Source organism: Ischnura elegans, chromosome 2 (genome assembly GCF_921293095.1).
Source record: "Ischnura elegans chromosome 2, ioIscEleg1.1, whole genome shotgun sequence".
NCBI classification, from domain to species: Eukaryota; Metazoa; Arthropoda; class Insecta; order Odonata; family Coenagrionidae; genus Ischnura; species Ischnura elegans.
Genome location: NC_060247.1, coordinates 75413832 through 75427279, shown reverse-complemented (window position 1 = coordinate 75427279; position 13448 = coordinate 75413832).

Here is a 13448-nt window from a genome sequence, read left to right as displayed (position 1 = left end):
TTTATGTCATCCACCGGGTAAGTTGCTTGTATGCTAAATTTCGATGGCTGCCTCTGCAATACCCTGAGGACGACTTCAGGGGCAGCCACGTCGGCCTACAAGCAACTCACCCGGTGAAAAACCCGAGAAGGCTTTACCATTAGAATTGTGAATGGATTTATTTTTCATGACCTTTATTGCATAATAATTAATAACGATTTGGAGCGTTGGTCTGGGAATCAAATGCGAAAATATTTGCCAACGTTTCGACATTTTCATATCGATTGAATTCCTGGATCCCTGATGACGATGGGCTAGTTGTTCATCGAAACGTCGAAAGGAGAAATGGAGGACCTGATCCGGTGCGAAACCCGAGAATACTTCACTATGTTTCGACACTTTCTTATATCCTCTTCAGGGCAATGTATAATGGTTACAATAAATTATTACATAAGGCATGAAGGATTTTTACAATGTTTTTATAATAATAAATTATAAAATAATTCAACAATACATAAATGAAAAAGAACTAAAGAATTTTTCATATCTTATTTGCACTTTGTTTACCGATTGTAACTAGGATAGTAAAATATCATCAATTTGGATTAAATGAACAAAAATAAATTTTACTGACATTTTCAATGCCTCATCTTTCATTGCAGTTATTTTTAGATACCATTGTTATATTTTTTATTTAAGTATTTTAAAAAATATTGCAAAAATGGTTCATGCCTTCATGTATTCATTTATTGTAACCATAATCATATATCGAAACGTCGGAAAATATTTTTGCATTTCATTCTCATACCTATACTTCAGGAGGTTATTGATTAATACCAGTGTGTTTTAGGTTACCAGCTGGCCAGTGCTGGACCCAAAATCAAGGCTGTAAAAATGAGAGGCCATTTTTATAATGCAGAAAGATGAAAAATAAACAAAAATCGTATAATAATATATATTGTTCCAAGAAATATTTCAAAGCACAGTTCTATTTAAAAGACGGTGTTGACAGTCTTTACTCTAGACGGTGTTTATTATGCTGCTCCAAAAGTAGACATCATTGAAATCAAGTTAACTGCTCAATGTTGGTATTCTGACTGTGAAATCTGTCCGTTTCGGAACTGGAGGGCGCCAAAGATTTTGAGGCTGGAGGGCCCACCGGGAAGTCCCGGCGGCCCAGCAGGGGCCTGGTGACCAGTATGTCCAGTGACTTTGATATTTAGCGATGAATTTAGAGATACGTGCACTCTTTTTTATAGAAGAATAATTCTTATGGCATTGTTTGCTACTGAAAATTGGCTAAGTTGTGATTGTTACCCCCTACACTTTCGAATATTTACCGAAGCGAAAAGAGCCGCGAATATTCCCACGCTTCCACGGAACATCTCCAATGTCAACGGCGATTTCACTTCCTTTCTCGACCATTTCCATCGCTTGAGCGATATTGTAACGACGGTAGGTTGATTCTTTACGTGGTAGTGTGAAATATTTCTTCAAAGCTATTGGTTTCATTGCGTATCGATGTCATTTTGTACTTTGTAAAACACGTCTTCTTTTCTTTTCACAGCTTGGTACCGTACAAGAGATCGTATTGGTTCTCCATATTCTGTAGGTGAATAGATTTTATAAACTGACGTGCAATTCGTGCCATTAATGTACTGAAATAGAACTGTGCTTTGAAATATTTCTTGGAGGAATGTGCATTGTCATGCGATTTTTGTTAATTTTTCATCCTTCTGCATTATAAAAATGGTCTCTCGTTTTTTTTTATTTCAACAATTTATCTATTGTATTACCCGTGTTGATTTTCCAAAAGGGACTTTTCTTTGTCTTATTTCCTTAATCAATTGCTTTTGGTTTCTTGCTATCGAGCATTCCAATCACATCTCAATCGTTACACAGATCAGGGTTCGGCAACCTTTTCATGCTCTTTGCATTTGCGACAGGCGACTTGGAAACCAAATTATAGAATTTTAACTACAAATAGATATTGTTTTGCCATTTTTTTTGCTAGAATTCTGAATTAAATTACGAAAACTCTTCATAAGCACTCCCAGTGGTCAAAATAGGAAAAATATATCGTATGGCTCACTATTGTTCCATGAAATTCTCGCCAGGGTCGCGAACTGCCTTGGGCTCGTGGTTTTCCGACCTTATGTGCGAGTGCTATGATTTTCTCAGCATATTTAAGTATTTACAAACCATATTTTGCTCTATAATGTTTATTTAATTTCAATTCTATTGTTAATATTTACTGCATAATTACTTATATATCATTACTTTATATTATTTATGTATTTAAAGTTCTATTAATGTATCTAGAAGACTTTTTTTGCTCAAATAAAAATAGTATTACGATTGTTTTCTGAAAGTGATACAACCAATGGCAAAACCCTCTGGGGTCACTTTAAGCTCCAACCTGGTTTTGTATATATGATATTTGGAATTTTTTATGGAGCAATAAAATTATATTATTATTGTATTTGGACGGGCTTATTGGGTCCCTAAATTTCTCTTAATCTTGTGACAGTCCTTTTTGCTCATGGTTGTTCTTCCTCCTTGCATCCATATTGACTGGTTCAAATGCTTGTTATTTTCCTCGGAGAAATTTTCCTTCAACTCTTTCTCCCTCCGTTATGCGCATTATTATTAAATAGATACAGAGAGCATACATATTATAGCATTTTCAATTTTCTGCCATCTCCCACGGAATAGTCTTATTGATCTGAGTAGCCAACTCGCCAGCTGAGGATGGCTCATCCCATCGGGTCGATCGGAATAAATGCATATCAAAAAGCGCACCCTCTCCGACTTAAGAGGAGCAAACAATTCCTGGTTTGGCGGATATCCCATTGATATGGACCGCGTAGGCGAGAAAGTCGCTTCGGGCAGCCTGGCAGCCGTTTCCCGCCGTAAAAGTCGCCATCTCCTTTTGTCTGCAATCCTCTAAATGTAGTTTATCTTATCTACATGTGAAAATCACCCTACTGGCAACCTCCAGGATAGTCAGTAGAAGATGAGTTTTCACTAAATCCTGCGGTAAAGTTTATGTTGTTTTAGATGCTTCCATGGCAATACTTGTGTATCTTTGGGATTACTCATTGGCGAACGTAAGCCTTTCTTTGTGCTTGAAAAGTAGGGAGACCGCAGATCTGAACGAAAATAGCGTTTCAACGCCATGTTAATATAAGATATTGAAAGCGTTGATTATGGATACGGAGAATATCGTAATTAGAACTCCACTACATTTCCAGGTCCGGCTGAAATTTAAGAGAGATATTTCGCCGAACGGATAAGTGTGGGAATAAGTTTTCCCCTGCACGATAAAGGGCTTTAATAAATGCATGGTGTAATTTTGTTGGAGAATATCCTTTTTATGTGTAAACGGCTCGTGTTATAAAACCCCGCCACACCCCTATCTAGTATGTAGATGTGCATCCCTGATATGCGGGTACGAAATGCAAATACCTACTATAAGGGATACCTTTTATAAACCACCGGAACACGCCCTTCGCGGGACAAGTTTTTGTTGCATTCATTTCTTCAAAGTTGTTGGCGACTGCAACAAATTGATGTTTGAGTGGCCATTAAGAGATAGCATCAATGGCACTTTTGGATCTTTTATTTAAATATGTCGAACATCCACCATATAACTTCTGAATCTGTTGAACTTCATCGGCTAAGCCTTTGACCAAAACTTGGAATAATTTCTGAGGAAACAAATTTTGTTTCACAAATTATGAAAATATGGTAAATAACAGCGAAAAAATATATTAATGGATAGATAGATAAGTATTACTATCTGATGCATTGCTACAAATAATTTTGACGAATGAACATATAGTGGAATGTAATGTATTCATGAGCTAGAGTATTAATACGCAAAAAAGTACAATATCACTCCACTTTGCCGTTGAATCTGTAGAAATGTCAGGGATTTTCACATAAATATTTGATTTGCCACCGTGAGGTAACATTAATGACGCTTTCAGAAATGGCTTAGCAGATGAACAATTCGTTGGATAATTTCTATGGCAACAATTTCTTTGTTTGGAAAGAAGGCTTCCGCGGAGTGGTGTCGATGTTTGGCTGTTTTCATGTTCTCTCCCGCGTCTGTTCATCTCAGGCGACGACATGTTTCGCAAACGTTGCTGTTTGCTTCTTCAGTTCACTTTATAGGGATTTGTGTGGAAGAAGAGAATGGGCATCTTATGTTTTTATCCATTCTGAAGGGAAAGCAAGAAACCACCAAAGCAGCGAGGGGGTTTTTAGGGGATATAACCCCCCCCCCCCCTCAGAGCTCAGAGAAATTTTTAATTTTAATCCATTTTTCTTAACTGTATTGGTATTACTAATAGAATAGTGTAAGGATTTATAAAATATCCCTCAGAAAGCCGTAAAACTCACCATGTTGAACCATTTATCTTTAAATTCCGCAATTTATTAATCTCGCACCCACCGCTTATCCTGGTGGGTATTCCCTACCCCCACACGTCCCGGTATTAGTTGCACCTAAACCTCCCCCAACCTTAATTTACTAGCTGCGCCCCTGACTTTGATAGCGTATCAGAAGGCGCGAGAGACTCTCTGATTAACGGACCTGAAAAAGCAAACTGCAGCGTTTGCGAAACATGTCGTCGCCTGAGATGAACAGACGCGGTAGAGAACCCGAAAGCCGCCAATCAATTTATTTGTTTCACATTGTAGTCACTGCGTTGTGGGTGGGCACACTGTTCGCCGTGACTAAAGGCCGTTTTACACGGGGCACGGAATTGCGCAGGTTAGAACTGCATTAATTTCTAAAATGGCGTGGAATTGCGCGAATGCATGCAGGAAAAATGGAACGGGCTATTTTACCATTTCACGTCCACGCAATCTCGCATGTGTTCCAGCAATTCACCGCTTTACACGACGCAATTTTGACTGCGCCTTCGTACGCGCGTGAGATTGTGCAAGTACGTGCCCCGTGTAAAACGGCCTTAAGAAAGCATCGTGGCGCACGGGAAACTGCGTCTATCTCTCTGCTTCCCTGCTCCCGCAGACGAACCGTGGGGAAGTGGGTGTCGGGTCCGCGATGGCGCCGCTCGCCTCTGACGTCATCCAGCGCCCCCCCCCCATCCCCGCTCCCTCCAAACCGGCGCCGCGCTCGGGCCAGCGGCGGATACATCCATAATCCAACAAAAACTCCCCAGTCGTTATATCGTCCGCGGGGAAAGGAGTGATGCTGCTGGTCTAGAGTTTCGGGGGGAATGTGGGGGGGGGGGGTACGGTTCGGGGGATCTCTACCCCCTCCCCCCGTTCACTTTTCTGGAAACGTCGTCTACTTGCCCTGGGGAAGTGCTCGGCCAAGGTCAAAATGGCTATGTGCGCGGTTTTCTCTCCGTTGGGACAAACACACGCGTAAAATTTATCCTTCCTACTTCAGCCGACCAAACAAAAAAATTGGGGCTTGGCGCGGGGAGCTTTCGCAGTGACTCTGATGCCGCATAATCCTTTCGCATTTGTGTCACTACCAGGCTTCAAGGCCAGCAATAATTCTACCCTTGAAAGTATGAGTAAAGTTATTATTCATGATGTTAAAGCACGGAGGCATTTTCAGCCCTACCTAGATAACTAATTAGTCCAATCTGCGGCAGTTTTCTGTTGTTATAGGGGCATCTGAAGGATGGCAATTCGCGAATTGATATATTTTTCACAATCCAAAAATATGTCGGTAGTTTTGAAAGGATCAATGGAAGTTAATCTGCGATAATTGCTGATCAAAACTGTTTTAGCGGCAACTGGAAGATTGCGAATAGACGAACTTTTGAAATTTCAACTGGGGCGGCTTGCGGGGTAGTATATGCATAGATTTAGAATAGGTGGCTTTCTCCTTGTATGTTTTCCTGTTCATCTCACCTCTCCCATTCTGCCTCACACCTTAAGATATAATTTAGCGTATAAAACACCTACACCCATTTATCATCCTCCATTTTCACAGTTCATGTTTATTACCGCTTACATCAATGTAACTTCCGAATCTCTTTACATATATAAAATTAATTTCTTGCTGAATAATCGTCTTCCATTGCGTGTGTGACTCAATTATAATATGGAAAAAGGTGGATTAAAACTGAAGAAGTTTTGACGTATTATCACCGATTTTGTTCATAGCATCTAAGCGAAAACAAATTTTAATTTATCATGTATTTTATTGCATATGCACGATAAAATTATTTGATAAATATTGAAAATATATTCTCGAGGATGTAAAGTCTTGCATGAAAATTTTTATGAGTTAACTCACGTAAACTTTCTCACAGCACATGCAATGTGAAGCGGGCATTACACTTTGGTATTAAATTATATTTTAAAGGTAATATGGAATTCCTAACTTTCAAATCATCTGTGCGGTTGGAGGCTGCTGGAAATACTTTTCATTCCGTAATACTATTTTTAGATATAGATGTACACGAATTATAAGAAGCGATCACTTTCTTCGTCGAATTTATAATGATAGATGAAAATTCTCGTGGAATGTTTGTAGCATGTAAGCTTAAATATTGGTCAAGGCTTTATTTTGACGTTGTAACTTCAGTATTAATATATCTCCAAGATACGATTGTGAAAAAAATAAGCATGGAAAGAGCCTAATTAGGTGTCAGAATTTGGTTATTAAAAATAGATATTTATTGTTACGGTATATTATTAGTGTAGAAGTTTCCTAAAATAATATACTGCATTGGACCAATTGGCGGAAAATGGCAAGGAATGAATTCAAGGTAGCTGTGTGGAGATTTTTATTTCAAAGATGGAGTCCCGACCCACGTTGGCGTTGTCCTGTGCGTTTATTCGTGTGTTTTAAGTTACATGACCTTATGAGCTAAAGAGAAAGTATCTATTTGACCTTTTACCTGCATGCTCTCCCTCGATCGAGAGGCATCCTGGATTAAGCTGAGTGGTCATATAACTATATTAACCCCCAATGCGGAGAAAAGTTGACGAGCGTTTTTTGTGAAGAATTTGTCGACCACGTTTTGTACTATTTGCTCTACAATAGTCAAACGTTTGGAAGAAAATTGTTTTATGGCCCATTTCATAGAAATAGCAGTCAAAAACATTGACGTCCTCCCACACACCAAATTTTCGTGCTATTTGTAAAACACAATTGTGTGCCAGTGTGCCAATTTTCAAATTCAACTACTCTTCTATTGAAACTATTTTGGCACATACTCTCGAACCACTGTTGTTTTTACAGGGCAAATTAGCTTTAAACTATTATGAAGTTTTTTCTCTTCTTAACACCTAGATTGACTTAAATCACCCTTAAGCATAAATATCTCTTAACATGTATTTTTAAAAAATTCTGCGAATTAGTCAAGAGGAATCTGTGTGAACTGCCCATCCCTAATACTGAATCGGGATATATATCGAAGGATATTAAGGCCTGGTTATATTAGCAAGTGCAAGTTAATCTTTAAATGTATTGACGCGTGAACGAAAACGAAAATGCACCTTGTAACCATCCAGCTTGTGCGAACTCATTAACAGATAATAGAACCTGTTCTAATTTGATTCATGGAATCGTACAGGTTCCTTTCCGGCCCACCAAAATCGTTCATAATTTTACACATTAATTTGCATGTGTTAATGTACCGTGTATCCAGGCCTTTAAACTTGAGATTCCATCTAGGAAATAATATAAGTTCTGAACAAAATTGTCGAGAAAAAAGTTTTTAACTGTTACCACAATTCGCTAACTCATTATTAACTTTGTGGTATTTCATTATAAGTTTTCTAGGATATTACCGGATTTCGATGATTTAGCATCATCTTCAGGCGTAAATTATGATTTAATTATCTTATTATTGTTATTTATGGTAGTGAAAGATTGAATCTGAATTGAATTACCTGGTTTTAAGGGGATATGTTATATGTTATCATCATCTTCAGGCGTAAATTTTGATCTATTTATCTTATTATTGGTACTTATCATAATTTACGCCTGAAGATGATGATAACTCATCGAAACCGGGTCGCGTTTTATAAAAAAGCTGTGGTATAAGTAATAGTGTTATATCACAGAAAAATTGTTACCATAATATTATTTTTATTAATCGAATGGTATAGGTTTATCTTCAATATGGAATATCTCGATATCTCGATAGAATAAATTGTTATCTCCCCACACCCATTCAGTATCATTTATTAGCTTTGCAGTTGTGCTTGGTGTTTTAGATATTTCCAAAGAAAGTACTCCAAGGGTTTACCACATGTTTGGGTGACATGCGTAGATAAGTTGCATAACGTATCAACGAGACTACTTGCTCGATAATTGGAGCGGCATTTAAGCCCCAGGCAGGGAAAAAGTGAAAGGCAGCTCAGTCTCTCAGCTATTGTTACACTTCATCTCCATAGCGGCACAGGGGGCATTCGGGGACTCAAGATATTATTCGCGAGCAAAACAATGCGAGCGGAAAATCCGCGTGTTTCGCCGAAAAAGAAATGCTCCGGGCGAACGGAAAGTGTAACGAATCTTTTGGCATCATTAGGGCGGAAGTCGGTGGAAGATGCTGCCAAGAATGATGGGAGTGGAAAATTTCATGTATCCCTATTTCTAGTCGATGCTCAGGGCTTTTTTTAAGCGATGATTTTCCCATACTTCAAGAAATTATGCGTTGGAGTAGTGATGTTGCCAGAAAATAACTTTTGGTGGGCGGGAGGTCTGGTCAAATTCTTATATCATGATCAATCAACTACAAAATAATTTATATTGTAACATATTGATTTCTGAAAGGGAAAATAACGAATGAAAAGAGAATTATGAATCATTATTTCTGCATAGGTGGCATTTTTTTAAAGTCCGTGTCAATTCTTCGACTGAGCCTCAATTTAATAGCATATCGAACAAAATACTGCTTTTATCAGAGGGTTTAAACTCTCAAAACTCCATCTATCCCCACCATTAGGATAGCAGGATGATGCATCGGTATTAATATAATCGGGATTAACTTGAAAGCAGAAAAAATATCTAACTGCAAAAGTACGTTTCAAGGAAAAAAATTAATTTGCATTTCAGCGACATTTCTGTGAAAAAAAGTCTCAGTGACGTTTTTAAAATGTTTTTTTCACAACCAAAAAGCTTTAGACAAGCCAGGATTTTTACCACTAAGACACCGCTTGTTCTTTATTTCCTATCAGTTTTTTAATCTATCCCTCTTCTATTTTATATTAAAACTACCTGACCCGGGGAACTTCGTTCCACCTAACAATGAGTGAAAAATTTAGTAACACCATTTATAAATCAATAGCGGCTGAACCGATTTAAATAATTTTTACTGTTATAATAAAATTATGAAAAAATCAATAAAACTACACAATTGAGTATTAAAACGGCTAGTAGGAAAGGCATTTTCTTTATTTAATCTACATAGGGTAGACCGGGGCACGTTTACGCGGATTTTTTTTCAATTAATATGTTTTCTGACCCCAAATGTAACGCATTATGAAATAGCGATGGGAGCAGTGTTATGGACGTAGCGACATGATACGTTCAACTTGCGTCACGTATTGCTGGTACCATCTCTTCCGTGCAATTGTAAGAGAGCTTATTGTGCGATATGTTTCAATTTAGTACCTCTATTTATCGTGTATGTTTTGACATCTCACGAAAATACACGATAAGGATATTGGATGAGGAGAGCGTTTGATAATTATACCCGTGTTTTTACCTCAAGTTTTCATTTTTTTGGGAACCGAAATACTTGAAATCGTATATTCTTGCTAAGGGAAAAAAGGCATTGTTTGTGGTGATAGCGGTACTAGTTACAGTCCGTGGAGAATTCCTCGTTCCCCCAGCCGGTCGAGAGCTGAAATGACACCCTAGGGATCTAGTTAATTCCAGCGGATTCTCTCGTAACTTGTATCCGAACGTATCCTATCGAAATATATACGAGCTCGCGGAAAAAGACTTTCCCACAAATTAGTATCATACAACAGAGAAATGGGAAACTCTCCTGTTAGTTATGATCTAATAAGGCATTATGAAATAATGCCATTCAGCCCTATTAGATTATTTGTAGGGCTGTTTCCTTGATGAAAATACATTAAAACAGAACTGTTTCAATCCTTATCCACCCACTCAGTCGCGGATACAGAGAGGGGCTATAAGCCCCACCCCCTGGGGTATCCACATTATACCAGATGACATGGTAATTTTATCAATTTTTTTAAATATGTACAGGAGTGGAGATCCCAGAAAACCCAAAAGTTCACGGATAAATCCGTGCACCGCGACACCGATCAGATTATGTCGCTACTGGACACACGTCCAAGGTCATTCACTGATGCCGTGCGTGTATCTATGTATTTCAAATTTGTTGAAAATTAGTAATGAGACAGCCTTTAAGTGTTGTTACAGACCTCGAAATTCTCAAAATTTTCGTAATCTCCCCGTTGCCCGCTACTGCTGGGAGGTTACTACCTAGGCCCTACATCTAGCCCCCCTTGTACCTATCTTGTATTAATTAATGTAATTCAGTGTAGTAAACGCTTCTGGCAATGCACAGAAAAATATTGATGTGGTAAAGCAAAATTTGTCTGCAAATTATTGCTGGTACCATCCCTTGTGTGCAATCATAAGAGAGAATATTGTGTGATTTTTTTTTTAATTTAGTACCTGCGTTTATTGTGTACTTTTTGATATCTCTTGAAAATACACGATAAGGATACCAAACCAATTTCAGAGCGTAGAAACGTAGTTATGACAACGTTCGTGACGTGTGCTATAGACCATCCGTTAGAGAGTGGTCAGATGTTTGGACATGTCTTTTTATTAGGGTATTTCTTTTGAAATAATGAGAAAAATCCCCATTTTCGTCCTATTTTGATCGCAAGACCTAAGAGCCAAGCTCCTGGAGTGATTTGGTTTCCATTCCATCGATTTGATGAATTACTTAGTGCGTTCATACGTCTCGTCGCCTTAATAGTGAAACATTGAATAGTGATTAAGCCAAGTATTTTCATACATACCGATTTCATCGTCTTCCACTGAATATTCAAAGCTCAATCAATGACTTATTTCTCCACTTTTGCCTCAACATCATCTTGCAGAAGGCTTTTTTTTGGTGTGGTGGCTTGAGTGTCGGCTTCCCATCCGACGGGCTCGAGTTCAAATCCCGGCAGTGGCAAATAAATTTCAGAGACTGCCCGATCCCTGCTTGAATGTTGTGTGGAGGACATTTCAAGTGCAACATTTCTTCCGTCGGATGGGACGTTAAGCCGTGGTTAAGGCGCCTTTCGTTAAGAGCAGGCTAATGCCGACGCCGGGTTTCTCTCCACATACCCTTTCCTCATGGCGCAAATGACCTCAGCTGTGGGTCGCTTCCTCCAAATACCATACCAGCTTTTATTTTTTACCTCTGAAAGTTATTATTTAATTTTTTTAATTAAATAAATTAAATGTGATACGCAAATTTCGACACTGAGCAAGTATTTGATTATTTTTTAATTGAGTTGTTGAAAATACGAACATTCTATCGATCAGATTATCGCGACACTGTCCTCACTATTTCTCACGGATCTCACGGACTTAAGGAAATCCTAAAATGCTCGCACATCCCGAATCAGTAGCAGTTAGCCTTCGAAAGGCTCCCGCAGTTTGAGATCATTAAAGGTCGTTATGTTTTAGCATCCATTACTTCGTCGGGATGGCGACCATCGAGTTGGTGGTGAGCATGCTTTCCAATTCTCTTCATTAATCCTGACGTCATGTATGGAATTTGAGAATGGTAAAATTTTGCGAAATAAATCTCGGGTGAAATTTAATGATGAAACTGATGACATAATTGACATTTTAATGTTTTAAACGGAAATAAATGAAAATAGCGTTTAGTCCACAAACATAAAAATGAATCATCCGGAGACGCCCCATCGTCAACGAGGGATTTCGACAGTTTTCTAACCGCCCTTCATCGCCTCGTGTGCTTTTTGGTAGTATCAGAGGGGAGACTATACTTTTTTGTCTATTCATGGATTGCATTTTTTTGGTCGAATTAAAGGATATTGCCAAGTTTCGGTATAGGTTAGGGGTGTGTTTGAGATTAAGCTGCATCCTTCTCCTTGTCAGTGTAGTCGAACTCTAAAAAATGAGTAAATCGGGACAGTTAAACGGATGGCAGTAGAAGGAATCTCATACTAATTTAGTAATAAAATATTTTATCAGATGGACTTCAGTGATCAGGAATGATTGAGGGTTGGTCCTCCTTCTATTAAAAGCGCGAGGTTGTCTCTTTTTGAAGTCTTTCAGTGTGAAATCGGCTAAATTTCGTTTTATCTCTACTGCATTTGCTCAACATTGTTATCTAGAATAATTTTATTGGTTAAATAGGACTTTGGTCAGTAATTTTAAGAAGAAATAGGGTACCGCGAGGGTAATTCAATATTTAAATTTGAAAGTCATCTCATCATGAAAGTAAAGTAACTAAACTTTATTTAGTGCAGTTATTTTATGATGCATTAACAGATATTACAGTTCTCTCCAAGGATTTTACTTTCTCCTGATTATTTTTTAGCAACATTACGTCAGTTCTTTTGTCTATAAACTGCTCACGCATATCAAATTTTTAATTTAATTCTTCTAATTTGATCATTTCTATGGGTGATAAAATATATAAAATCTGTGCCATGGCATTTGACAGACACATAGTAATAATTTATATTTAATTCACACACATCATGAAACTAGTATGTTTCTACTCAGTGTCGCGCGCGGTACAAATGTTCGCCATAAACGAATAACTTAGCTTTTCTTGTATTTTCTTCATTCTTTTTGTTTTTTTTTCTTCTTTTCCGAAAAATCTTTTGGCTTTATATTTTCATTACGAAATTCATCATTGAATATAAATATTAAACGCTAATTAATGAGTTAATTCATTTGTCTGTAATTCAATTTTAATTATAAGTTGAATTTGTCGTCGATTAACTCTTTCGCTATAGATCTCAGTCAGAAACCTATTTTGACTTTACCCCTCGGCCTTAAATTCGGAATTTAAAAAAATTAATCTGTTAAACTAAGATTCAGGGATATTTTTGTCTTTTTAAGGATTCTTCAAGTATTTGAGGAGGAAATACTTAGATTTATGACAGTTTAATGATAATGGCACTAAATAATTACATTTTTACGTTCTAATAAGCGGAAAATATATAGAAGTCAAAGAAGCAATTCTAAATTTATAAATATTTAAGTTCCCATGATCAACAACTTTTAGGTCTGTGTTCAAAATACACATATCCATTTTTTATTTCGCATCTAATGAGTTTATTTTATCTACCTGAAAAACTCAAATATGTTTTACAAACATATACATGTTTCTTTGAACACGATTCAGGGATAAGTTTTCAACATTCCCAAAAAAATCGTAATGCTATTGTAAGAGTTGAGGGCACTAAAACTTTGCCTTTTCCTCATTGTTATTTATTTTGTTCGATCA